At 44.9% G+C, this 27,556-nt stretch overlaps 1 protein-coding gene across 4 annotated transcripts in view; it reads right to left on the bottom strand.

Moving 5' to 3' along the window:
• The window catches only part of herc1 (HECT and RLD domain containing E3 ubiquitin protein ligase family member 1), a 251,209-nt gene extending 224,645 nt beyond the window's left edge, over positions 1-26,564 (bottom strand). For 2 of the 4 annotated variants that reach the window (XM_085972042.1, XM_085972044.1), the window contains exon 1: positions 26,286-26,564. The gene's annotated coding sequence lies outside the window, so the exon portion shown is untranslated. The remainder of the gene's footprint in view (positions 1-26,285) is intronic. The other 2 variants (XM_085972043.1, XM_085972045.1) reach the window with 1 other exon arrangement.
• Between the last annotated feature and the right edge of the window lie 992 nt (positions 26,565-27,556).

Here is a 27,556-nt window from a genome sequence, read left to right as displayed (position 1 = left end):
CTTGCATTTTAAATTTTTCCCACTTCTGCTTACTAAATTCTTTGAATGACCTGTAGTGTCATAGTGACTTGATTTAAATGTTAGGCCTATTGAACGGAGATGTGCAGCCTTCCAATCCCACAAGCTTTCACCCACAATGTTTCTCTTTTCCTTTGTCAAGACCAACTGTGGTGCCAAGACTGATATCCGATGTGCCCACAGGTCTTTAATGCCACATTGAGGAGCAACTATGAACACAAAGGTTGGCCCAGGAATGAGTTTCCACCCAGTGGAGAAGCACCATGACCACCGGTCACAACAACATAGCCACGATCAGGAACTCCGTAACGTGGAAGAAACAGATTCAGTGACCCGCCTTCTATGGCACTGCACGTTGGTCCTCCAAGCGGTAAATCACCCTTATTACTTCCAATTTTTATTTGAATATAGCTGCAGAATGTGGTAGAGTAACATGGCATTAATTAATTATACTGAACTAGCTGGGGGGGCCCGGCGTTGCCAAGGCTTTTTTGTAAAACAGCAGTTTACAGGGCCGCGCAGTTGACGGCTGGCCGCTGCCGCTCCCCCACTCTGTCTCGGGCCGAGCGGTTGTCAGGCCTGGCCCGAGTGACCCCAACTCACCTCCCGCTCCGGCGGGCCGCCGCAGCTGCCCCGCTCGCTGGTGAGTAAAAGCAGTGAAAAAAATGGCGGCTACGTTTCGGGAGGCTGCAAGATTAGGTCCCACCCACACACTGAATGAAACGCCCCCCGTGATGCACCGATTGGTCAACCATCAGGTCACTGAACTGTAGGATTGGTTAACCATCACGTCACTCAACGCTAATGAGCGGTAGGATTGGTGAACCGCTAATGAGCGGATTTTTGAACGTTTTTTGTATACTGTCCGAACAATTTTTGTCTGGCCAAAAAGTAAATACGCCTATGAGACTCCCCTAATCATAAGCTTTGTTTTGATATAACATGTGTAGGTACGCTCTATAACCAGACACACAGACACACTTTTATTTATATATACATAGATAAGAGGGTGCCCAGTTATGAAGAATAGTCCATTTGTTAAAAGGGCCCATTAAAATCGGCAAAGAAAAGCAACACACCATTATCCTGGTGTGTCACTCTGTTTCATTTATTTTCCTTTTTTTTTGATACCATGGACCATTGTCAGCTGACAGTGGGCAGAATACCTGCGCCTAAGTTTTCTCTAAAAACACTCAAGCTGCCAGCAGGAGACTATTTATAAGATGGTTGCCTTCTCCTTGCAGAACATCTGGCATCGGTTTGGATTGGACACCTGGTGGCACAGCCAAGATCAAGCATTCACCAACTACAAGCCAACATGCTAATGTAACAATAGCAAGATACTGTGGATGCTGGAAATCTGAAACAACAACAGAAAATGCTGGAAATGCTCAGCAGGCCAGGGGCAGCATCCGTGGAGAGAGAAACAGGGTTAACGTTTCAGGTCTGATGAAGGGTCCCAGACTTGAAACGCTGACTCTGTTTCTCTCGCCACGGATGCTGCCTGGCCTTCTGAGTATTTCCAGCATTTTCTGTTGTTATGCTAATGTAACCCTTGATATTTCACATTAATAGCAATATTATAAATTTTGTTACTTTTACACCTTAATACAATGAAAAATTAATACAGTATTTATTCTTCATACACGACCATTTCCCAATGAAACTGTTACAGCTAAAAATTAAAAAGTGCCAATACTCTCTCACCTTCGAACTGCTTTTCTGTAATGCACTTTCCACAGATATTTATTACAAGTCCACACTACCTCCCCCAAATACTTGGAATGAGCTTCCTCGGTCTCCTTCCTACAAAAGGAGACCGTTAGAAAATAAAACGGTTAGTTTTTTTCATCTTGGTCATATCTATACTAATGATGGGATACTAGTGGCAAGAGGTGTAGAATATAAAAGTTGGAGTAGTGCTTGTAATTTTGGGCTTCACACTATAGGAAGGATTTTGATGCAAGAGATCGCTGCCTGGCATGAGGAAATACAAATACTGTACAAAGAAAGACTTGAAAAATTGGGGCTTTTTTTTAATATTAGAACAGAGGAGATTAAGGGGTGATTTGCTAGAGATGTTTAAAATTATGAAGGGATGGGACAGAGTACATAAAAGCAGTGATTGAGGAGTCTAGAACAAGGGGACACAGAATGAAGATTAAATGCAAGAGATTTGGGAGAGAAGGAGACATTTTACATGCTGAAGGTTGAGGGGCTGTGGACTGCACTAGCAGAGTTAGTGACTGAAGCAGAGGTTTAAGACTAGGTTAGATAGGTGGCTGAAGAAAAAGGGAATAAAGAGACATAGGAACAGAGCAGGTGCAAGAGGTTAGGACTACTGCTCATGAAGAAAAACAGCTCACCTGGTTGGGTCAGATTTCCTTGTTGTAATTTCTATGTCATTCTACAACTACACTTTGCACACAAGAGCTATTTTCCTCTGCCTTATCAAGTGTGCACTCTACAATGTAACATTTTCATGAGGAAAAATGTACATAAAGAAGCAATACTGTATCAACTGCATCCATCCCATTTCCTGTGTCTCCATTCTCACCACCGCACAACAGGACCCCTCTGGTCTTCACTTCCCATCCCAATAGCCTCTGCATCTACCATCCACAATGCACATCTTCCCACAGTTTTATCGATGTCACCTTTGTTCATTTTTCTATTATCATGGCCCTCAGCTACTCCTCCGCTGGCACTTGTAGCAGGTGCAATGCCTGTCCATTTGTCTCTTCCCCCATCGCTGTCTGAAGTCCCACTTTTTCCATGACAGCAATTTGTGTGTAATATTTTCCAATCTAGTCTGCTATATCCATTTAGATATCCTCTATACTGGAGACACCAAAGAGATTAGGTGACCATTTCATTAAACATCTGTACTCCGTGCAAAAGCAAGAGTACTAAGGGATACGGAACCAAGGCAGGTAAACGGTGTTAAGATACAGATCAGCCATGATCGAATTGAATGGTGGAGCGGGCTCGAGGGGCTGAATGACCTACTCCAGTTCCTAATTATCATCATGATCTCTGTGGCTTGTCATTTCAATTATCTCCCCCATTCCCACTCTGGCCTTTCAGCCTTTGGCCTCCTTCACTGTCCCAACCAAGTGTAAACTTCAGATCAGGAGTAATTCGGCAATCCTGCGCTCCCACCAATCCTGCACTCCCACCACCAGAGCACCACACCCACAGGGCGACAAGGCTACGACACGATAAGCCCCAATACTCCTGCCCGCACAGTTCCCTGCACAGAGTGCAGGATTACCCAAAGCATCTCCTCTTTCTACTGGGGCATTTAGCAGCCTTCTAGTCTAAAATTAACTTCAGCAACTTCAAACATGTTCTGTCTCCTCCATTTTCCTATCTATTTCTCCCTTTAGCATTCCACTGTTGTTTTGGGGCTGGTTTACCCACTTCTTGCCTTTTCACAGATGAATGAAATTAATGTGAAAACTACTGACATATAAAACATTGATCACAAGTTATTAAATCCAGTGACATCTCTGTACTAGTACTTGGCACATTTGACCCAATGACCGGTCATTCACCCGTTCTCTTGGTTTCGTTAGCTCTACAAAATGGGGCTCAGCCTTTCTGTATTCAGTTACGATGAAGGGTCTCTACTCAGAGTTAACTTAACTATTCTTTTTTCAGATGCCGGACAGGCCTGCTGTATACTTCCAGCATTTTTTATTCTACTTGTACAGAATTTGGCTAACTGGACCATAATATTACGTAATCAAATCAGTATTCAGTTCAGTACTGAGGAAGTGCTGCATTATTGGAGGTGCCATCTTTCAGATGAAATGCTAAGCCGATGTTCCATCTGCCTGCTCAGGTGGCTGTAAGAGATCCCATGACACCATTCAAAGAGCAGGGGAGATCTCCCGCTGTTCTGGATAACAGTTACTCACCAACCAACAATGCTAAAACGGACTATTTGTTCATTTACTCAGTGCTGTTTGTGGAATCTTCTGTGCAAAAACTAAGATTTTTTTTAATGGGTTGTGGGCGTCGCTGGCAAGGCCAGCATTTACTGCCCATCCCTAGTTGCCCTTGAGGTGGTGGTGAGCCGCCTTCTTGAACCGTTGCAGTCCGTGTGGTGAAGGTGCTCCCACAGTGCTGTTAGGTAGGGAGTTCCAGGATTTTGACCCAGCGACGATGAAGGACCAGCGATATAGAAACATAGAAGATAGGAGCAGGAGTAGGCCATTCGGCCCTTCGAGCCTGCTCCGCCATTCAATGAGATCATGGCTGATCATCCAAACCCTAGCACCCGGTCCCTACACAGACAGCCATCCCACCCAAGCCCTATCCCCGTAACCCCACGTATTTAATCTCTTAACACTAAGGGTCAATTTTTATCATGGCCAATCAACCTAACCCGCACATCTTTGGACTGTGGGAGGAAACCGGAGCACCCGGAGGAAACCCACGCAAACACGGGGAGAATGTGCAAACTCCACACAGTCACCCGAGGCCAGATTTGAACCCGGGTCCCTGGCGCTGTGAGGCAACAGTGCTAACCACTATGCCACCGTACTTCCAAGTCAGGATGGTGTGTGAGTTGGAGGGGAACTTGGAGGTGGTGGTGTTCTCATGCGCCTGCTGCCCTGTCCTTCTAGGTGGAAGATGGTACAACACAGCAGCCACGGCACGCCGGTGGTGGAGAGAGTGAATGTTTAAGGTGGTGGGTGGGGTGCCAATCAAGCGGGTTTCTTTATCCTGGATGGTGTCGAGCTTCTTCAATATTATTGGAGCTGCACTCATCCAGGCAAGTGGAGAGTATTCCCTCACACTCCTTACTTGTGCCTTGTAGATGGTGGAAAGGCTTTGGGGAGCCAGAAGGAGAGACACTCGCCGCAGAATACCCAGCCTCTGACCTGCTCTTGTTGCCACAGTATTTATGTGGCTGGTCCAGTTAAGTTTATGGTCAATGATGACCCCCCCCCCCCCCCCCCCCGCAGGATGTTGATGGTGGGGGATTTGGCGACGGTAATGCCGTTGAATGTCATGGGGAACATAAGAACATAAGAAATAGGAGCAGTAGGCCATTCGGCCCTTCGAGCCTGCTCCGCCATTCAATGAGATCATGGCTGATCTTCTGCCTCAACTCCATTCACCGGCCCTATCGCCATGTCCCTTGATGCCCTTACTAGTCAGAAATCTGTCGACTTCTGTTTTTAATATACCCAATGACTGAGCCTCCACAGCCCTCTGGGGTAGAGAATTCCAAAGATTCACCATCCTCTGAGAGAAGAAATTTCTTCTCATCTCAGTTCTGAATGGCCTACCCTTTATCCCGAGGCTGTGGCCCCTGGTTCTAGACTCCCCAGCCAAGGGAAACATTCTCCCAGCATCCACCCTATCAAGTCCTGTAATAATTTTGTATGCTTCAATGAGATCCCCTCTCATTCTTCTGAATTCAAGAGAATATAGGCCTATTTTACTCAATCTCTTCTCTGACGACAGTCCCGCCATCCCAGGAATCATTCTCGTGAACCTTCGTTGCACTCCCTCTATGGCAAGTATATCCTTCCTTAGGTAAGGAGACCAAAATTGTACACAGTACTCCAGGTGTGGTCTCACCAAGCCCTGTATAATTGGAGTAAGATTTCTTTACTCCTGTACTCAAATCCTCTTGTAATGAAGGCCAGCATACCATTTGCCTTCCTAATGGTTTGCTGCACCTGCACATTCACTTTCAGTGACTCATGTACAAGGGCACCCAGGTCCCTTTGAGCATCTGCATTCCCCAATCTTTCTCCATTTAGGAAATACTCTGCCTTTCTGTTTTTTTCCACCAAAGTGGATAACTTCACATTTATCCACATTATAATCCATCTGCCATGTTCTCGCCCACTCAGAGCCTGTCGAGATCTCCTTGAAGCCTCTTCACAACTGACACTGCCACCTAGCTTTGTGTCATCAGCAAATTTGGAAATGTTACATTTAGTCCCCTCATCCAAATCATTGATATAGATTGTGAATAGCTGGGGCCCAAGCACCGATCCTTGCGGTACCCAATTAGTCACAGCCTGCCATCCTGAAAAAGACCCGTTTATCCCTACTCTTTGTTTTCTGTCTGTTCACCAATTCTCAATCCATACTAGTATATTACCCCCAATTCCATGTGCCCTAATTTTGTTCACCAACCTCTTGTGTGGGACCTTATCGAAGGCCTCCTGAAAATCCAGGTACACCACATTTACCGGTTCCCATTTGTCTACTCCACTAGTTAGACTCTCGCTTGTTGGAGATAGTCATTGCCTGGCACTTCTGTGGCACAAATGTTACTTGCCACTTATCAGCCCAAACCTGAACGTCGTCCAGGTCTTGTTGCATGCGGGCATGGACAGCTTCATTATCTGAGGAGTTGTGAATTGCGTCCACATAACAGCGACAGCAGTTCAGAAAGTTCTGACGAAGGGTCATCGACCTGAAACGTTAACTCGGTTTCTTGCTCCACAGATGCTGCCTGACCTGCTCAGTATTTCCAGCATTTTCTGTTTTTATTTCAGATTTCCAGCATCCGCAGTATTTTGCTTCGAAAAGTAATTTGCTGGCTATAAATTAATTTCGGACCTCTTTCATTGCGAAAGGTGCTACTTAAATGTAAGTTTGTTCTTCATTTGGCCTGCATGGCAGAATAAGTTAACAATTCCAAATGAGAATTATCAATTTTAAAAGATTGCCTTTGGCTTATTTAAGAAAAATACAAAAGCAATGGAGCACAGATAAAAATAAATGGGCAAGTATCTTTCTACGGTTTGTTTCTCTTGCAGCACCCCATAGACATTGCAAAGGACTAGGAGGGTGGGCACCTGCCTATTTCTTGGCAGGTGCCACCATAGACCTTCTGCTTCGTCAGATTGCGACCTCAACTGGTCTCTCTTCCCACTTAATGTTTTTCAAAGATTCACAATGTTTATTTTTAAAGTCTCCAATATAAATTGACGCCCACAAAAAGTGTCAAAGCAATTAGTTTAAAATGTTCAAATCTCATTCATTTCAATCCTTTAAACAATTCCTTCAAAGCCTAATGACAGGCTGAGGACTGATGTTCTTAAAATGTCTGGCAAAAAGCTGCCTGCCAATGGGAACTTTTACATATGGAGGGGAATGAAGCAGCAAGAGGAAAAAAAGGTTAAACTGCCATCATTCCACCAGAACATCAATGTCCTGGTCAATATTTATCCCTCAACCAACATCAATGAAACAGATTATCTGGTCATCAGCACATTGCTGTTTGTGGGAGCTTGCTGTCACAAATTGGCTGCCACGTTTCCTACATTACAACTGTGACCACACTTCGAAAGTTTTTCACTGGCTGTAACACGCTTTGGGACGTCCTAAAAGCTGCTATCAGGTCAATTGTATCAGTTTTTAAAATGTTGGAAGTTAGCTGTGCAGCTTAACCAGGGACAGCCAGAAAAAGAGATCAATTTCTAGCACCTCTCATGATTTTCCTAAATGTGTATCCTTATTAATGGTTCAATAATTCATGATATAACAAGGAAGGCAACACGTTACAGCACAGATTTTAAAAGCAAGCGTGAAATTTTCAGTTTTCTAGCTTCTAATATTAGTGATGTGCGTACTATTTCAATCAAATTCCAGCACAATGAGTGTATTATGTACAGTGCACATGCTCCGGTACTAACCCTTACTTAGTCACCAATTTCACACAGCCAGATTACCGTCCAAACTGGGTCCGACTCATTTATCTACTTACAACAATTTGTTTTAGGTTAATTATCCAAGTTAGTGATAAAGACATTTCAAGGCTGGACAGTACCCTCAAAATTGAAGGTTTGCATTATCTTTATTGAAATAACTCAGGAATTTAAGGAAAATATGCACTTTACATTTTTGTGTATTGATAAATCCTCAGGGTCAATTTCACAATCTCCACAGCCAGTGGTGCAAGAGAGCAAAGAGCAATCGGGAACAGAAAGTCAGGTAGAAATCAATTTGGCCAGATCTCCAACCATTGTGCGTCATTTTTTTAAGACAGACTAAAGTGGTCGCACACAAAAAACGCAAGAGACTTATTTCAATATGAAAAATCAAGTAATGTTATGGAATTGTTCCTGTGCTGATTGCCCCCAATTCTCTGAGGGAATGTACAATGTTCATTCAGAGCACCCATATAGAATGGACAATTGGGGTCATTCTGGGCCGAGTAAATCAGTGCTTTAAGGGGAGCAGCTTACACGAGTAGACTTGAACTTTAGGTTTGTGACAGCTGAATTATTCAGCATTGATTTTGGCATTTTATCACTGCTGCAATTAAAATTCGAGATGAAAACTTCTCTCTTTTGTATTATTTGGAAAGGTGCAGGATGAAAGGCAAGGAAGATTCTATTATGCCAGAGGAAGAGTGCCTGTACCCGCCCATAGAAATGTCTAAAGAAAATATCTGCTGGAAGATGAAATCAGTGAAAAATTCTGCCTCGGTTCAAATCTGACCGGCAGAAAACCTGCACCACAGGGATGGCACGGTCACTGGCAGTCAACGTTCTTACTTCTTTGCCTCAAGCTCATTTCAAACTACCAAAATAGAACTGGAGCAACAGCATTGCAGAAATGCTTCAAGCAGGTCACCGATGCCAAACACCATCATTTTTCACCCAAAAACCTAGCTGCTCAAGAGAAGGCCTTGTCACTTCTTCACATCACGATTCCCCAAAGTTCAGGGTGTTATTGATGGCAGCCACATGGCCATCCAGGACCCAGCACACTATCCTGTAACCTTTCTGAAGTGCATAAGGTTCCACTCCATTTGATGAACAACCAACACAGGATTAAGCTGAAGTGACTGCATCCCAGGGTACAGTCACAACATCTGCATCTTAAAACAAATCTCAATGGATTGACAGTCCTCTCCATCTTCACATTTAATATGTAGACCACCTACTTGGTCTAGTGAAATACTGGCTAGCCTTGCCTTAGCATACTTTGAGGCTTTTAACCTTTTTCCATCTGACCGATGTCCTTTGGGTGTTTTGAACAGCATTTGCTGTGTCCACTACCTCTTGTCGAGCACAATGTATACTTCTCCTATGGGGAGGATGGCCTGGGGTCCCAAACATGACAGCTGTCCTTCACTGCACTTTATGCAATGTAGCTCCAAAGCAACATTTGCAAATGGAGATGTGCTACATTACTGGCTAGCCAGTTCCAGGTTTCCACTACTGAAGCAGCTCCTTTAAATACCAGCCGCAGCCTTCAAGATCTGCAGCTGTGCAGTGGTACTTCCAACCACCCCTCCCTCACCACATGCCACTGAATTCCCACTGGCAAGCCCAATTCAGGCCAGGAACTTTCGGTGCATAATGAATGAGACCGGCCATATTAGAATGCTGGGTGTATGATATAAGGTGCTGCTCCAGCAGCAGGGCCAGAAAAATCAGCGGTTATGTTCGCTTACCAGAATTCTATAAATCACAAGTCACAACAACCACCGGCATTTATATAGCGCTTTTAACACAGTAAAACATCCCATGGCGCTTCAGAGGAGCATTATCAAAAGAAAATGTGACACCGAGCTACATAAAAGGAGATATTTGGACAGATGACCAAAAGCTTGATGGGTTTTTAAGCAGTATCTTAAAAGGAGAGATTTTGGATGGGAATTCCAGAGCTTAGGGATCATTTTCTCCTCTTAACATTTGTAGGAACGGGAGTAAGTTTGGGCAAAACTGCTAGGCCTAGAAATTCGTGGAATCAACAGCTGCTGATAATGACCACAATGCGAAGGAGAATAAATTTGTCCGAGAGGCTGGAGATCGGTGGCGCAGTGCTAACCTTCTATGCAATGCCCTCCTGGTAGCGTTAGTGGACACCTTAGAGGCGAAGTTCCCATCCTGAACTGACTTGAGCGCTACACACGGCCTCTGGCACGCCGAATGAAGTCACCACGCCGCCATTCTCCCCTCCCCCCCAGGGCGCTGCCAGTTACCGGCAGTGCAAGGGGAGGGAGGAGAATGGCCACCGCAGGACCCACCACCAACTGCCGAAAGAGCAGGGGACGCCATTTTATGGTGCTACGGAGTGGCGGTAAATAGATGAATTTCTAGCCCCTTCTCTTTACTGGCAATCAAACCCACATAACACTGAATTAACATTTAAAAGTTTTCTTTGCAGGGTACCTTAAGCATGTTTGATTATTTGTTAATGCCCTTTGAGATTCAGTGAAGATGATTTTGTTGACTGATGAAGCAATTAAACTAAATTTGAAAACAAGTTAACACACGATTACTTATACAATATTCTATATAGGCTAAATTCACCAATACCGCATTTCCAACAGGAAGCTTTTCTCAAAGGAAGCACAGTTTGGAGAACTAGTACTACAGTGTCATATGTCATCTCCTAACCGCTCTCCCATCAAGTGGCACCGGGTCAGTGAATGTATCCTTGTGTCCATTAGAGCTGAAATGTAGAAAGAGTATTGAAGACAAGCTGACATTTAAAATGTGAGATATTTTCAATTTGAGTTAGCACAAACAATGCAAGTCCTATGGTGTAGCTTTAGGATCTGTTCAGTCGACAAGCCTTTGTTCTTGCGCGATCAGTATGTACACAAGTACTCACTTTGCTAGATATGGAGAACATGGGGAGAATCAGGAACTATACTTACCTATGTCAACCATTTCCACTTCAGTGAAAAATAAACAACTTGTATTTATATGGCACCTTTAACCTAGCAAAACACCCAAGGTGCTACACAGGAGTGAAAACAGACAAAAATTGACACCAAAAGGAGATATTAGGTGACCAAACGTTTGGTTGAAGAGTTAAGATTTAAGGAGCATCTTAAAGGAGGTGTAGGCAGAGAGGTTTAAGGAGGGAATTCCAGAGCTTCGGCCCTAGACAGCAGAAAGCACAGACGCCAACTGTGAGCGCAGGAAGTGGGGGACACACAAGAGGCCAGAGTTGGAAGAAAGCAGTTCTCGGAGGGTTGTAGGGCTGGAAGCAAGTACAAAGATAGGGAGGGGCAAGGCCGTGGAGGGATTTGAACATGAGGATGAAAGTTTTTTTTTTTTTTAAATGTTGGACAGCAAGCACAGGGGTGTTGGGTGAATGGCACTTGGTACAAGTTAGGATATGGGCAGCTGAATTTTTGAATGAGCTTTAGTTTATGGAGGTTGGATCATGGGAGGCCGGCCAGAGCAGCATTGGAATAGTTGAGTTTGGAGCTAACAGAAGGATGGATGAGTGTTTCAGCAGCAGATGGGCTGAGGCAGAAACAGAGACGGACAATATTAGAGGTGGAAGTAGGCAGTCTGCCTTTGTGATGAAGAGGTTATGGGTCAGAAGCTCAGCTCAGGATCGAATAGGATATGGAGGCTGCGAACAGTCTGGTACAACCGGAGACATGGCTAGGGAGGAAGATGGAATCGGTGGCTCGGAAACAGTTAGCAGCAGGGACCAAAGACAATGGTTTCAGTCTGTCCAATGCTTATTTTGAGGAAATTTCAGCTCATCCAGGATGTCGGAAAAGCAATTTGACAGCACAGAAGCAGTGGCGGGGTCGAGAGTGGTGAGGTAGAGCTGGGTATCGCCAGCGTACATGTGGAACCTGACATTGTGTTTTCGGATGATGCTGTCAAGGGGTAGCATGTCGATGAGAAATAGGAGGGGGCCAAGGATAGATCATTTTGGGACTCCGGGATTAATTCTGTGGGGGCAAGAGGAGCCATTGCAGGTGATTCTCTGGATAGGTAAGAGTGGAACCAGGCAAGGGCAGTCCCACCCAGCTGGACAATGGTAAACCATGTCAAAGGCTGCAGACAGGTCGAGAAAGATGAGGGGGGCTGGTGCTCCGCAGTCACATAGGATGTCATTTGTGACTTTGATTAGGGCAGTTTCAGTGTTGTGGCAAGGACAGATACCTGATCGGAGAGGTTCAAGCATGGAATTGCGGGAAACCACAAGACATTAATAGTAACACAAGTAAAATACAAGATGTATGGCACCTTTGTTGTCTGATGCTATTTTTTTTTTTTTTTTTTTTTATAAAAGTTGGATGCTCAAAAGAAGGATTTTCAGTACTATGAATGAACGATCTAGATTCAGCATTAAGCACGCCCTGTAACAGCCTGACTCAGTTGATAGCACTTTCACTCTCAGTCAAGAGCCCCACCCTAAGACTTCAGCACATAAATTAGGCAGGCACCCCAGTGCACTACTGCAGAAATGCCTTGTCCTTTGGATGAGATACTAAACCAACTATCGCAACATAAACTCATCACAAAAAGTACAGTGTAAACCACAATGTCACACGCCAGGCTCGCCACCTTCATGGGGGCCAACCCCAGATCGTGAACTATAGCATAGTAATATTCTGTTGACTACAGTCTAACAGTTGGAGCCAACACGATGGTCCAAAAGAAAATACTAGTCCTGATTTGGAACAAAATCACTCTGCACCTAGTTAACTACTGACTGAAACCTCAGAATTTTAACCAATGGGTTGGGGTCATGTGGGAGGTTAGTGTTAAAAATGTGAATCTTGACCAGAACCAGCCCATTTCCAGTTTTAACGGAGGCGGGATGGGGGGGGGGGGGGGAAAAGAGCAGCCTATCCACTGCCAGGAGGCAGGTCGTCAATTTAAGTATTATAATGAGGGGCGAAGCCTCTTCTTTAACCTGCATCTTGTCTTTAACTTTAGCTGGTGGGGTTTTGCAGGCCTCGTGAAACCCGCCAGCTAAGGCACGGCGAGTAAGTGCCTTTACATGTACCTCCTTGATTCAGCATCCCTGCCGAACCCCCCACCACAAGGCCTACGATTCTTTGTTATTATTAGTTCCTGGGATGTGGGCGCCGCTGGCAAGGCCAGCATTTATTGCCCATCTCCAACTGCCCTGGAGAAGGTGGTGGCGAGCTGCCGCCTTGAACTGCTGCAGTCCGTGTGGTGAAGGTACTCCCAGTGCTGTTAGGGAGGGAGTTCCAGGATTTTCACCCAGCAACGATGAAGGATCGGCGATATACTTCCAAGTCAGGATGGCGTGTGACTTGGAGGTGTTCCCATGCGCCTGCTGCCCTTGTCCTTCTAGGTGGAAGAGGTCGCAGGTTTGGGAGGTGCTGCAGTGTATCTTGTAGATGGTACACACTGCAGCCACGGTACGCCAGTGGTGGAGGGAGTGAATGTTTAAGGTGGTGGATGGGGTGCCAATCAAGCGGGCGGCTTTGTCCTATATGGTGTCGAGCTTCTTGAGTGTTGTTGGAGCTGTACTCATCCAGGCAAGTGGAGAGTATTCCATCACACTCCTTACTTGCGCCTTGTAGATGGTGGAAAGGCTTTGGGGAGTCGGGAGGTGAGACACTCGCTACAGAATACCTAGTCTCTGACCTGCTCTTGTTGCCACAGTATGTGTGTGGCTGGTCCAGTTAAATTTATGGTCAATGGTGACCCCAGGATGTCGATGGTGGGGGATTCGGCGATGGTAATGTCGTTGAATGTCAAGGGGCGGTGGTTAGACTCTTGCTTGTTGGAGATAGTCATTGCCTGCAACTTCTGTGGCGCTAATGTTAACTGCCACTTATCAGCCCAAGCCTGAACGTCGTCCAGGTCTTGTTGCATGCAGGCAAGGGCTGCTTCATTAGCTGAGGAGTTGTGAATGGCACGGATCACTGTGCAGTCATCAGCGAACATCCCCATTTCTGACCTTGTATTGGAGGGAAGGTCATTGATGAAGCAGCTGAAGATGGTTGGGCCTAGGACACTGCCCTGAGGAACTCCTGCAGCAATGTCCTGCGGCTGTGACGATTGACCTCCAACCACCACAACCACCTTCCTTTGTGCTAGGTATGACTCCAGCCAGTGGAGAGTTTTCCCCCCCGATTCCCATTGACTTTAGTTTTACTAGGGCTCCCTGATGCCACACTCGGTCAAATACTGCCTTGATGTCTAGGGCAGTCACTCTCAACTCACCTCTGGAATTCAGCTCCTTTGTCCATGTTTGGACCAAGGCTGTAATGAGGTCGGGAGCCAAGTGGTCTTGGCGGAACCCAAACTGGGCATCAGTGAGCAGGTTAATGGTGAGTAAGATAGCACTGCCGATGCCAGTGTTGTAGCTGTACTGGAACAGCTTGGCTAGAGGCGAGGCTAGTTCTGGAGCACAAGTCTTCAGCACGACAGCCGGGATGTTGTCGGGGCCCATAGCCTTTGTTGTATCCAGTGCGCTCAGCCATTTCTTGATATCACATGGAGTGAATTGAATTGGCTGAAGACTGGCTTCTGTGATGGTGGGGGCCTCAGGAGTAGGCCAATATGGATCATCCACTCGGCACTTCTGGCTGAAGATAGTTGGAAATGCTTCAGCCTTGTCTTTTGCACTCACGTGCTGGGCTCCACCATCATTGAGGATGGGATATTCATGGAGCCTCCTCCTCCCGTTAGTTGTTTAATGTTCCACCACCATTCACGACTGCATGTGGCAGGACTGCAGAGCTTTGATCTGATCCGTTGATTGTGGGATCGCTTAGCCCTGTCTATAGCATGCTGCTTCCACTTTTTAGCATGCATGTAGTCCTGTGTTGCAGCTTCCCCAGGTTGGTGCCTCATTTTTAGGTACACCTGGTGCTGCTCCTGGCATGCTCTTCTACACTCCTTATTGAGCCGGGCCATGATGTTACAGATTGTGGTGGAATACAATTCTGCTGCCGCTGATGGCCCACAGCGCCTCATGGATGCCCAGTTTTGAGCTGCTAGATCTGTTCTGAATCTATCCCATTTAACACGATGGAGGATCTCCACAATGACTGTGCGGTGGTCACTGCTACCAATACTGTCATGGACAGATGCATCTGTGACAGGTAGATTGGTGAGGACGAGGTCAAGTAGGTTTTCCCTCGTGTTGGTTCTCTCACCACCTGTCGCAGGCCCAGACTGGCAGTTATGTCCTTCAGGACTCGGCCAGCTCGGTCAGTAGTGGTGCTACCGAACCACTCTTGGTGATGGACATTGAAGTCCCCACCCAGAGTACATTCTGTGCCCTTGCTACTCTCAGTGCTTCTTCCAAGTGGTGTTCAACATGGAGCAGTACTGATTCATCAGCTGAGGGAGGGCAGTAGGTGGTAATCAGCAGGAGGTTTCCTTGCCCATGCTTGACCTGAAGCCATGAGGCTTCATGGGTCCAGAGTCAATGTTGAGGACTCCCAGGGCCACTACTTCCCGACTGTATACCACTGTGCTGTTACCCCTGGTGGGTCTGTCCTGCCGGTGGGACAGGACATACCCAGGGATGGTGATGGTGGAGTTCGGGACATTGGCTGAAAGGTATGATTCTGTGAGTATGACTGTCAGGCTGTTGCTTGACTTTAGCACAAGTCCCCAGATGTTGGTGAGGAGGACTTTGCAGGGTTGACTGGGCTGGGTGTGCCGTTGCCGTGTCCGTAGCCGGTGCCAAGGTCAATGCCGGGCAGGCCGTCTGGTTTCATTCTTATTTTTGTGTTTCGTAGTGGTTTGTTACAACTGAGTGGCTTGCTAGGCCATTTCAGAGGGCAGTTAAGAGTCAACCACATTGCTGCGGGTCTGGAGTCACATATAGGCCAGACCGGGCAAGGACGGCAGATTTCCTTCCCTAAAGGGCATAGTGAACCAGGTGGGTTTTTACGACAATCCGATAGTTTCATGGTCACCATTACGGATTCCAGCTTTTTATTCCAGATTTAATTAGCTGAATTTAAATTCCCCAGCTGCCGTGGTGGGATTTGAACTCCCGTCTCTGGATCATTAGTCCAGACCTCACCCGACACCCGCCCCACCCCGCTGCTGCTCCTCCGACCCCTAGTACCGCAGGCCTACCCACTCGAAGCAAGCCAGCCTCTCAACGTGGCCAAGGTGGTCGGGGAACCCATTCTCCCAGGTTTCCCGACTGCCTTGAAGCTCCCCCCCCCCCCCCGCCCACTTCCAACCTGCTTTCCCCATAGAAATTCAGCCCCTCATATCAACGGACAATGCATGCATACCCTCCGCCCCAATGCACTCTGCTTTCCAGCTCTCCCCCTCCACTATTCTTTCTTCCCCCACCCCCATAACCCGCCAGTGCTGTGCACTGCCTACATGTCCACCCTCCTCCCTCCATCCCCACCATGTGTTATTCCCAGGCTCAGAATGAGATCATACTAAACATTACAACCACAGTGCAGACCACCTGTAAGCAATGCCCACTGCCCAACACTTCTGTCTCTCACATTTACTGACGACAGTCACAAAACTTCGATTGTGTTTCCAGGCTTGTATATGCTTCATTCCCAGGTTGAGCCACTTCCAAACCTGGGCCAATAGTCAGACCCAAAGCACAGATCCTGTGCTCCTTCTACACCAGCTTTTCCTCAAAGTCCCCGCAACGTAGACCTCTTCCAGTCCTCGGACTCAAAGTACTGCCACACCCATCGCATTCCTCCACACCCAACTGTACCAGTGGTCCTACAATCCAGGTTCCTCCTCCCCAAGATTGTTCTCATCCTCCTCGGTGCTCTGTGTTTCCAAACACTCTTCCCTCAGTCCCACCACTGATTGCTCACAAATCCCAGTCTCCATCACCAGTTTTCAAACTCCTCCTGACCGAGTGCTCCCACTTCTACCCTCCCTGTGAGGACTCCCACATCCCAGTGCCTCCCCACCCATGAGTGCCCAGCAACACCCAAGTCTTCAGGCCCCAGCTTTAATCCCAGGAGTGTTTCTAGCCCCAAATGCTCTCAATTCATTCCCACAAATACAAATTAATCTTGAAATGCTGTGTGCGCACTTCTGAGTTGAAGCCTTTAACCTGAACCAGACAAGCACATTCCAACTGGCCAAGCTGCCTGGATGACCTGAGGCTCTATTTACTTAACAATTACATTTTAACAGGACACAGCACCACCTTACCAGAAGATAGGTTTTCCATTTGATTATGTAATACTTCTATCCTTGTAAGACAGAGATACAGATCGAGATGATTGGAACAGATTTCCACTGGTTGTTCAGTTAGTCAAGCTTTGCTGCTTTATAACAGGCGTTATGCCATTTAATGCACAATGTATTCTGGAGCATACAATGGCCGGATAAGTAAAATTGTATCTTTATTACTGTACATGGTATTCTGGTGTTCATATTGATGCTTTGAGTATCAATTTCTACAATTCCATTATTTTCTCCATGAAAATGATAAAGAGAACAGCTTTATATTTCCTTTATATCTGTACTGGAATATAGCAATGGATGTGGAAGCACTGGGTGGCATCTTGGAGTAATGACAGTTGGCTGATGGGATTTAGGAGCAGTAAACAGGATTCTGGCCTCTAGGGGCACTGGAGAAAGTGGTACATTACAGCAGGACTACTAGGAAGGGTTGCTTCCATCTCGGATCATTGGTAAAGGGGTAATAGGATGCGCCAATGGGCAGGTAGGAGTACAGAGCAGAAGTAATAGGGAGTTGATGCAAGGACTGGGGAGAGGATTCTTGACAGCTGAGTGTAACAAGGGGAATGGGGTGCAGAACTATTGGGGAGAAGCCTAGAATTGGTTAGTGTTGGAGAAGGGAAGATGAGAATCATTTCCGAGGAGAGGGAGTGAAACGATCTTTAAAACATTGCTTTCCCTTTGGGGGGCAGGGGCTGGTGTAGGATCCCATGTCCAGGAACACGCAGTGGAATGGAGTCTGGGGAGAATTTGGATGTTTCCAGGCTCTGGCAGCACTCATACACGGGGACAGACAGAGGCACAGGAGGGAGTGTAGGAGTGGCTGTAAAATGTACTATATAAATGCAAATTAGTTCTTTTGTTTTAAAGTGACAATGAGACTATAAGCAGTTTCATAAAAGCAAGGACCTGGGGAAGAGGGGCAGGCACAGTCGTGGGGCAAAAACAGCAAAAGGTTGTCAGCAGCTAATGGGGAAGGGGCTCGAGAGTCTCAGGAGTGAGAAGTGGCAGGAGGAACATCACATGAAAGGTCTTGTTTACTTATTTATTTATTTTACAGGCTTACTGCAGATGCCTGTGGAGAACTACACCATCTCAACAGGAGCAGGAGTAGGCCATTCGGCCCCTCAAGCTTTCTTCGCCATTCAATGAGATCATGACTGAACTTCTACCTCAACTCCACTTTCCCGCCCTATCCCCATATCCCTTTATTGCTCTCAGTCTTGAATATACTTAATGACGGAGCAGCTACAGCCTCTGGGGGAGAGAATTCATAAGATTCACAATCCTGAGTGAAGACATTTCTCCTCGTCTCAGTTCTAAATGGCCAACCCCTTATCCTGAGACTATGACCCCTAGTTCTAGACTCTCCAGCCAGGGGAAACAGCCTCTCAGCATCTACCCTGTCAAGCCCTCTAACAATTTTATACATTTCAATGAGATCACTTCTCATTCTTCTAAACTCCAGAGAATACAAGCCCATTCTACTCAAACTCTCCTCATAGGCCAACCCTCTCATCCCAGGAATCAATCTAGTGAACCTTCATTGCATCCCCTCCAAGGCAACTATATCCTTCCTTAGGTAAGGAGACCAAAACTGCGCACAGTATTCCAGGTGTGGTCTCTCCAAAGCCCTACATAATTGCAGCAAGACTCCCTTACTCTTATACGCCAACCCCCTTGCAATAAAAGGCTAACATACCATTTGCCTTCCTAATTGCTTACTGCACCAGCTACTTACCTTTCTGTGATTTGTGTACAAGGACACCAAAATTACTCTGCATACCAACTAGTCTCTCGCCTTTTAACAAATATTGTTTTTCTATTCTTCCTACAAAAGTGGATAATTTCACATTTCCCCACGTTATCCTCCATCTGCCACCGTCTTGCCCACTCATTTAACCTGTCTATATCCCTTTGCAGCCTCTCTGTGTCCTCCTCACAGCTCACTTTCCCACCTAGCTTTGTATTGTCAGCAAACTTGGATACATTGCACTCGGACCCCTCACCCAAGTCATTGATGTAGATTGTAAATAGCGGAGGCCCAAGCACTGATCCTTGCGGCACCCCACTAGTTACAACCTGCCAAACCGAAAATAAACCGTTTATTCCTACTCTTTATTTTCTGTCTGTTAACCAATCCTCAATCCATACTAATATATTACCCTCAATCCCATGAGCCCTAATCTTGTGCAACAACCTCTTTGGTAGCACCTATCGAATGCCTTTTAAAAATCTAATAATATCATAAATCCATTGGTTGCCCCTTATCTACCCTGCTAGTTACACCTCAAGAAACTAGATTTCCCTTTCATAAAACTGTATTGACTCGGCCTAATCATATTATGATTTTCCAAGTGCACTGTTACCATGTGATAAATTGCAGCATTTTCCCTGCTACTGAGGTTAGGCTAACCAGCCTATAATTTCCTGTTTCCCCTCTCCCTCCTTTCTTGAATAGTGGGGTTACATTTCCTACCTTCCAATCCATGGAGACTGTTCTAGAATCTGGAGTATTCTGGAAGATCAAAACCAGTGCACTGCAGCCACCTCTTTTAGAATAACAGAAAATGCTGGAAATACTCAGCAGGCCAAGCAGCATCCGTGGAGAGAGAAACAGAGTTAACGTTTCAGGTCTGGGACCCGAACCCTAGGATGTAGGCCATCAGGTCCAGGGGATGTGTCAGCCTTTAGTTCCACCAGTACTTTTTCTTTACTAATATTAGTTACTTTAAGTTCCTCACTCTCATTAGCCCCTTGGTTCCCCACTATTTTTGGTTTGTTTGTTGTGTCTTCTACTGTGAAAACAGATACAAAATATTTGTTTAATGTCGCTGCCATTTCCTTATTCCCCATTATCATTTCTTCTGTCTCTGCCTCCAAGGGACCCACATTTACTTATGCTAATCTCTTCTGTTTTACATACTTGTAGAAGCTCTTGCAATCCATTTTTATATTTCTGGCTAGTTTACTCTTGTATTCTATTTTTCCCCCCTCGATCAATTTCTTGGTTATCCACCTTCTTTGGAGGTGGAGCCGAGCGGACTCAATCAGGCTAATTATAATAAGGAGGTATGTGCAAAGGGAAGTACATGTTGGGACAGGTACAAGAGCATACTATAGGTAAGATGTTGAATATATATTGCAATTATATATAATTTTGCATCGATGGTGTCAGCTTTCAAGGGGATTATGCATCAACAGTAACAATTAAAAAATCAAATCTTATTTTTTCCCTAAACCCACCATTCATAAACCAGCGTGCATCACAAAACTGAACGTCGCTGGGATAATTTCTTCACAATCCTCACTGCCATTTTAACTCTTCACAGCAGGTGTATGCACAAAAAAAAAATATTTAACTCAAAAATTGTGCAGCAAGTCAATTTCCCCACATTATACTCCAGCAAGTCAGGCAGCATCCGTGGAGAGAGAAAAACAGAGTGAACATTTCAGGTCGATAACCCTTCAGGTCGATGAGTTCGGATGAAGGGTCATCGACCTGAAACATTAACTCTGTTTTTCTCTCTCCACGATGCTGCCTGACCTGCTGAGTGTTTCCAGCATTTTCTGTTGTCATTACAGATTTCCAGCATCTGCAGTATTTTGCTATTGAATAAATAAAGTACTTGTACCTTAAGCAAATACTGCAGATCCATTGTAGGAGGTGGAGCAAATAAATCTAACAAATTATTGAAAATAACATGTTTGGGGGAAAACAAAGTGAGTTGCAAATTTTCTAATACCAGTAACACCACCCATGGCCGGTTGATGAATAAAAGTTTTTTTTATAAATATACAAGATGGTGACTGAATTGGGAAAGTTCAGAAACTCAATTCAAACAGATACACGCAGGATTTTCATTCTAAACGTTCACATAGGCAGTTTCAATGTTGAGCAACTTTACTGTATAAAAAGGTAATGGGCAAATCACGATTGCATTTTAAACTGAAGCAAGACCGCAGTAACCATCAAAAATGCCATTCCAGGCCCGGGCCTGAAGAACATCTTGGAAGATCTAATCTAAATACATACAATACAATATAATTTAATGTAATTACATACTATTAGATGCTGAGAAAAGAAAAAAGTGCATTCAGTAACATAAAACGTTTGTCTTTTTTTCTAATTATTTCATGTTAAAATTCCTTTGTGATTGTGTCCCCTGTAGGGCTCAATAGTATGTGTGCCCTGTAGGGCTCAATAGTATGTGTCCCCTGTAGGGCTCAATAGTATGTGTGCCCTGTAGGGCTCAATAGTATGTGTGCCCTGTAGGGCTCAATAGTATGTGTCCCCTGTAGGGCTCAATAGTATGTGTCCCCTGTAGGGCTCAATAGTATGTGTCCCCTGTAGGGCTCAATAGTATGTGTCCCCTGTAGGGCTCAATAGTATGTGTCCCCTGTAGGGCTCAATAGTATGTGTCCCCTGTAGGGCTCAATAGTATGTGTCCCCTGTAGGGCTCAATAGTATGTGTCCCCTGTAGGGCTCAATAGTATGTGTCCCCTGTAGGGCTCAATAGTATGTGTCCCCTGTAGGGCTCAATAGTATGTAGCTAAGTGGCCCAATAAGAGCAAGTTTGGATAACCTTGTCTAATAACTGCCAAATATCAGATGCATCTTGCACCATTATTTTTTATCTACTGTAACAGGTGTACCAAATACAAAAAATCAAATGAATAGGTATCTCATTATGAAGACAACAGAAATCTCTAGTTTGGATGCAACTTCTTGATTTCAACTGGACTTCAAGTACCGGTGCTGAAAAAAGTTCAACATTGAAGATAGGAGCAGGAGTAGGCCATTCGGCCCCTCTAGCCTGCTCTGCCATTCAATGAGATCATGGCTGATCATCCAAATTCAGTACCCTGTCCCTGCTTTCTCCCCATATCCCTTGATCCAATTAGCCTTAAGAAATATATCTAACTCCTTCTTGAATATATTTAATGAATTGGCCTCAACTGCCTTGTGTGGTAGAGAATTCCACAGGTTCGCCACTCTCTGGGTGAAGAAATTCCTCATCAGTCGTAAATGGCTTACCCCTTATCCTTAGACTGTGACCCCTGGTTCTGGACTCCCCCGCCATCGGGAACATCCTTCCTGCATCTAGTCTGTCTAGTCCTGTTAGAATTTTATCAGTTTCAATGAGATCCCCTCTCATTCTTCTAAACTCCAGCGAATATAAGCCCAATCGACCCAATCTCTCCTCATACGTCATTCCTGCCATCCCAGATATCAGTCTGGTGAATCTTCGCTGCACTCCCTCCATGGCAAGAACATCCTTCCTCAGAGAAAGCGACCAAAACTGCACACAATACTCAATATTTTTTCAGGGGAAGTTGGAAGTGTGTAGTAAGGGTGGGGAGGGGCAGTGCGAGGCCAAGGAGAATATAGCATCTCGGTGACTGGTTATAAAGCAACGTTGAGAGAGCCTGGAAACAGAGTACCTGCACTCTTAGCCAGGGAGTGAAGGAGTGTACTACCGAGGGCATAAAGAGAGAGTAAATTTGGGATGTTGATTACTGAAAGAGCATGGTTATCGCAAAAAGGGGGAAGAAGCAATAAATGTGTATTTGGACTTGTAGTGTAAGGGCCTATTTAATATATGCTTCTTTGTCTCTCAAAAGCTTTGCGTACCTTTATTCGTAATATACGATGAAACGACTGCCAGCTAATATAGATTTTTATTAAATTTCAATATAGTAAATTTAAAGAAATGTAGTACTCCTAACCCTTCAAAAACTGATCATTTGAAAGGTTGTCAGACTAAGAAGATTGCAGCAGTGAAAGTACTGCCCACCTGTAGTCTACAGCTGGTGCCGGTAACCCAGAATATAAGTACATAAGAATTAGGAGCAGGAGTCGGCCATTCGGCTCCTCGAGCCTGCTCCGCCATTCAATAAGATCATGGCTGATCTTCGACCTCAACTCCACCTTCCCACCCGATCCCCATATAGTCCAAAAATCTCTCTCAGCCTTGAATATACGGAGAATCTTCCCAGTAGGCTGATTGTCATCACTTCAGCAAACTGGGAGACAGGTGTACCAATGGGCATTCTAGTATAACTCAAAACAAGGAAACCAACCAACCCACCCACCCTCAGGAGGCACATGAGCACAACACGCTGTGATATAATTAGAATTATTTTCCAAAATAAAGCATTCCACTGATTTAACCTTTAAAAGGTGGCAAAAACAAGACAATTAGAGGTCCGTATAATTAACATGACAGAGCGAGTTAAATGTGCAAGAAATTCAAAAGCCTCCATTATTTCTTGGATCAGATACATTTTGGGAAAAGGCAAATTCACCTTTTAAACTCATTAATTTGAGCCACGAAACTTATCCCTATTAAATCAAGAACTTGATTTTAAAAGACAAATTTAATACATTAAAAAATGTGGCAGTTGCCAGGTATGATTTTCCTGCAGTCTTTTATTTTGACAAAGATGCAAACCTCAAAATTTTGCATTTTAAACAACTTGATCCGTATATAGTTGAAAGCTTAGAACAACATGTTCACGTTAGGTTCAATTCTCATTACTTACAAAATGAGTCTTCAAAATCTTGGAATTTTGTCAGGATGGGAGAAATGCCAAAAAAAGGCAGTGTGACAGTGTGATAAACAGAGGATCAAGTCCACAGAACAAAGAGAAGTAAAACATTGGTTGAAACAATGACTCATCATTTTGTGCTCCCTTTCATTCTAATGGAAAACAATTGTAATGATACTTTGCCAATGTTATGCAGAGTAAAACAAGCAATGTATGAAAAGTCCTCATTCTATCTAGGGTTACCCTCCAGAAAAAAAAATCTAGATCATCAAAATTTCAGTCAAACAAGAAGAAAACTAGAGAAAACTGCACAGTTGGGGGTGAAATTGCTCCGATCAACAAATTTTTAGCAAAAAAAAAATTTGGGTGAATACAAAATGGGAAACTCCCATTTTGCACTCATTTCAATTTATTTTTTTGCTCAACTTATCGACTGAAGGAATTTTACCCCCTCGATACCCAGGGCAACCTTAAACAATCTACTTTAAAAATACTTTTCACTTTTACTGGTTCTTTCACCAAAAAGATTTAATCTAAAAGTTTAATCTAAAGTTAGCCAAACCACCATTTTAGACTCCAGTCTCCAAAAATATAGGTTGCGCTACAACATGTAAATATCATCACCATAAGAAGGTATTCTATCAGTGCAGAATAGATAAAGTTAGAGCCACTGACAAGGTAAGCACTCTGCTGATACTTTTAGTCTAAAAAGACCAGGCAGGTTCAAATCATTTAGAGCGCGTTGAATTTGGCCCAGAATTGCCAGGAACTGTGCAATCTGGCATTTGCATGGTTTCGTGCCCCGATCTTCCCATTGTGAACTTACTCCAAAAATATCCTGGAAAAGTAATTTGAATAGGCTGCAGCGATCATAATGGCAAATCAGGATCTCGGAAGCAGCGTGGTGAATGGCTTATGCCATCTGCATGAGCAGATCAATACTGGCATGGTCTGTCTGAGTCATAGAATTCAGATATGGAGAGATTCAAAAAATTATAGTAGCCTTCAATAATACAGCAAAACACTGCAAAATAGAATTGTGAGAGCCTACTTCAATACCAACACCACTGAATATTTAAATAACTGCACTCAAAGGATACTACAAGTCAATTTACAAAAGCAATCTGCAAGCTTTTCCCATCCTTTCTCCAATATACAGGAAATCCTATGCTATAATCTTCATGTAGATCAAAAAAATTAACAATCTTTTTTAATGTCCGCCATCCTTGCATCTAGTCCCTGCTCCAGTAGTCGCAGAAATTCTATGGAGCCATAAATCTGCAATGTTACATTTGAATGGCAGCTAACGCTGATCCAAATTATGTTCTAGGGTTTCTAATCTTGATATTAAAAAGATTATATAGTCTCATTGCACAATATTCAATGAAAATCAAACCATTCCCCTCTTTTATCATCCTGCTTTTAAATGATGCATTTTGTTTTAAAGGCCCTTTATCCATAATAGGTAGTTGTATTAACTGGGAAACCCATGTTCAATTTGCAAACAAAAAGTAAGCATAAGTGCTTTAAATGCGCTGACAGTAGTACAATTTCCAAATTATGGAACGTTTGCCTCCCCAATGACGTTCTCAAAATTAGCAAAGAACAGAAACCGAAACAAAAGCCACCTTCTATGCTGCAAACTTCAATGAGTCAAATATGTTCAGTACTGTAGCAAAGTCCTGGTACTAATCAAACATTTGAATATGTACATCTCCAATCTGATACAAGTTTATGATTATATTATAATATAAAATACCTTCCCTGCAGATGCAAAATATAGCACAGTTTCACAGAATGGAAGATGCGGATAAGTGACTGCATGCTTGTTAAGATCCATTTTCTGCACAACTATACAGGAATGGGCTTGCACTACGAGCTGGCTTGCAGGATCCATTTACTGTGCATGTATATCTGCCCAGACCCAGATATTTCTTGGCAGTCACACAGGAATAGGTTTGCAGTGTCATGCAAAACCTAATAAATAAATCCAGCATTAGTGTTTGACCTTTATAGCTTTGCAGCTTCGCGTACTTTTAAAATGTGCTCTATTTTGCAAACAATCCCAGCCCAGAATGCTTTTAAGCAACAATTACATACAAAACCCCTACTTGAGAAGCATCTAAAATCTAAAATGCCCCCTTTCACACTGAAAACCATGAATATGTTGGTGCGAGAGGAGCATATTCAATATTTGGTCTCGAACAATTAAAAAGGACTGTCACAGTTCGTTTTGCTAAGAATGTAAAACGAATTCTGGAAAGCGTTATTTTTGGTTCAGGTTTTAAATAATCCAAATTTTTTTTTAAACTCCAAAAAAAATAATTGTATCAGACCATATTTGCCCAGAAGAACTGGCGTAACCTTCTTGCCCCTCACAGCTTTTATAAGGGGCGGGAGGGAAGAAAATAGAATAAAATTCGACACACAAAATCTCTCTTGCATGCAATTTTTTTGTGTGATTACCAGCAAATGTCTTTTATGATGCAAAAAAGTGCAAACTGATATTTTTTTAAATTGCAGAACAAGAGACAGGATAAAGGATTTTTTTTTTTTAATATGATAAAGGCTGGGGCAATTGCCCTGCGCTGCAGCGCTGCTGTCAGCCCGCTCTCCCTCTCCCTCTCCGGGAGCGCAGAGGGACATTTGCCGGATAAACAGCACGACGGCCAAGAGCCCGCCACCGCGCGTCAGATTGACGGACCTCATCCAAGGGGGAAAATCGGCCTGCCGCCATTGCATTTATCTTAAACCCTATTCAATTCTTCCCAACATTCAAATACTCACAGCCGCCTCCTCCGCCGCAGCAGCTGTGTGTGTGGTGTCGCTGAGCCCAGGCCGCCCGCCTCTGACGGGTTAAGACACTAACTCCCCATCCGGGCATTTCACAAGGACAACCGGAAGGAAGTGCGTCAGCGCGCTCGGGGGGGCGGGATAAAGCCCTCCTTTCCCCGCTCGGCGCGGTTCGGCAGCGCACACAACATGTTGCTTCAACTTTTTATTTTTTTCTCTCCTGATCAAACTTTTATTTTATTTTCTTTAGTTGGTTCGGCCGCAGCGATCTCTTCTTTTTTTGCCCACCCACTCACTCCCCTCCTTGTCTCTCTCACCGAATCTGGTGGCAAGGATCGATGATGATGAGAGAACGACCCCCCACCCCCGACCAAAAAAACAACCCTCCCCAACGGAACTGCGCATGCTCAACCACTTCGTTGGCAGCAGTCGCGTCCAGAAAGACAGCCCAGGGAACTGCGCGTGCGCAACTGCTTCGTTGGCAGCAGTCGCGCAAGCCAAAAGATTAAATAAATAAAGCCCCACCCACCCACTCCCACTCCCCCGCGCTGCCGGCTTAACCACAGCCGGTGCTGCGCCCTGTGTTGGCACTGCGCCTGCGCCCGCCTCTCAACAGGCGGTTGGCGAAATCAGTTTGACAGCGCGCTCGAGCTGCCAACAGTCGCTGCGCGCGGCTGGCCGCCACCCTCTTGGGGCGGGGCGCACGCGTGGTGCTGTGGGCGGGGCAGCGACTGATTGACTGACCTGCTGCTGCTATAAAAGGGGGCGCCGCGCTCAGACCATAGTGGTCGCGGAGTCGAGTGCAGGAGGAGGTGTAGCGATTGGATTCAGCGCGGCGTGCTTTACTGCTGCGAGATGAGGGGCTGGGTCTCTAGGTTCTGACGAAGGGTCATCGATCTGAAACGTTAAGCCTGTTTTTTTCTCTCTCTACAGATGCTGCCTGACATGCTGAGTATTTCCAGCACTTTCTGTTTTTATTTCAGATTTCCAGCACCCGCAGTATTTTGCTTTCCTATAATTGGATTAGGCTGCTGTTGCTGTCACCATTTTACAGGAATATGGTGTCGCTGTTAAAATCGGGTAACTTATAATAGGATGAGGGAGAACCAGTGGATGTGGTGTATTTGGACTTTCAGAAGGCTTTTGATAAGGTCCCGCATAAGAGATTGGCGTGTAAAGTTAAGGCACATGGGACTGGGGGCAAGGTATTGACTTGGATAGAGAACTGGTTGGCAGACAGGAAGCAAAGAGTTGGAATAAATGGG

The sequence above is a fragment of the Somniosus microcephalus genome, chromosome 32 (assembly GCF_052327205.1).
Source record: "Somniosus microcephalus isolate GS21.2 chromosome 32, FLI_Smic_1.0, whole genome shotgun sequence".
Lineage (NCBI taxonomy): Eukaryota > Metazoa > Chordata > Chondrichthyes > Squaliformes > Somniosidae > Somniosus > Somniosus microcephalus.
Note: the sequence above shows the minus strand (reverse complement) of the source record. Positions and strands in the feature narration are given on the sequence as shown.